At 24.5% G+C, this 1,194-nt stretch overlaps 2 non-coding genes across 2 annotated transcripts; both read right to left on the reverse strand.

The window, feature by feature from the left end:
- Nucleotides 1-331: 331 nt before the first annotated feature.
- Nucleotides 332-403, reverse strand: TRNAE-UUC (transfer RNA glutamic acid (anticodon UUC)). Its single transcript has one exon. It is a non-coding gene; the product is annotated as a tRNA-Glu (tRNA).
- Nucleotides 404-492: 89 nt separating this feature from the next.
- TRNAF-GAA (transfer RNA phenylalanine (anticodon GAA)) lies at nucleotides 493-565 on the reverse strand. Its single transcript has one exon. It is a non-coding gene; the product is annotated as a tRNA-Phe (tRNA).
- Between the last annotated feature and the right edge of the window lie 629 nt (nucleotides 566-1,194).

The raw sequence follows: 1,194 nt of genomic DNA on the forward strand, positions 1-1,194 counted from the left end.
TTTTTGAATATTATATATATTATTAATATAGAAAGGAATAAAATTTGTGTAGAATAAATTTATAATGATTAAAAAAGTGTGTATATTATAATTTTGTTAAAAATAAAAAAGGAAATTATTGATAAAGAAAATATAAATTATATTGATAAAAGAGCTACAATTTAAATAAAATTGTTTAGAGATTTATTTAGCTAATTAAAGAGGATAGTTATATAAATGTGTTAATAAGAAATAATGTATATTGATAAACAAATGCTACATGTATAATTAGTTAGAGATTTATTGGTTATGCTAATTGAAGAGACAAGGGAATAAAAGTGAGAAAAAACACTTCCATTGCCGGGAATCGAACCCGGGTCTCCTGGGTGAAAGCCAGATATCCTAACCGCTGGACGACAATGGAATTGTTGAAATCAGTTTTAATTAATAAGAAACCAAACGAATGTTATACCATGCGATGGCAGAAAAAAGACGGAAATAGTAATGAAAAAATGCGGTGAGCGTGGATCGAACACGCGACCTTCAGATCTTCAGTCTGACGCTCTCCCAACTGAGCTATCCCCGCTGATATAGTGGAATGCCGTCGCAGTTAATTGATTTATAAATTTAGACCACTATTCATGCCTTTCAATACTGTGTGTTTTTTTCTTTCTGCCTTATAATAACAATAAAGCTATTTATTTTACTTCAAACAATCAATTCTAAACACTATTTTTTTTCATTTTTCTTTCGTCTTTTTTCAACCCATTTTATTAATAAAATATTTATAATTTAACTAATTTCTACTACCTGAAAAAGACTTCATTATAAATATTGTATTATAATTTATTTCAATTTTTATTTAAAACATATTGAGATAAGATAGTATTAGATAAATAAATTTTTATTTTTTACTAGTTGAATAGTAAAAAAACAGCATTTTCTTCTATTTATAACTTTATTCAAATTTTTATTTAGAAGACATCAACATGAAACACAATCTTAATCAATATCGTTGTTATTCATTCTTAATTAATTGATCAACAATTTTTTTTTTAAATAGAACTTATAAATTATTCTTTAGTAAAATATTTATTCCGTGTATAAATAATTCTTAATTTATTATTGTATTTTACAATGAATATATAAAAAGTTTAACCAATTATTTCATGTATGAATTGGACGTTGGAACGATTCATAAGTGATTTATTTTTA

Source organism: Lathyrus oleraceus, chromosome 7 (genome assembly GCF_024323335.1).
Source record: "Lathyrus oleraceus cultivar Zhongwan6 chromosome 7, CAAS_Psat_ZW6_1.0, whole genome shotgun sequence".
Taxonomy (NCBI): Eukaryota; Viridiplantae; Streptophyta; class Magnoliopsida; order Fabales; family Fabaceae; genus Lathyrus; species Lathyrus oleraceus.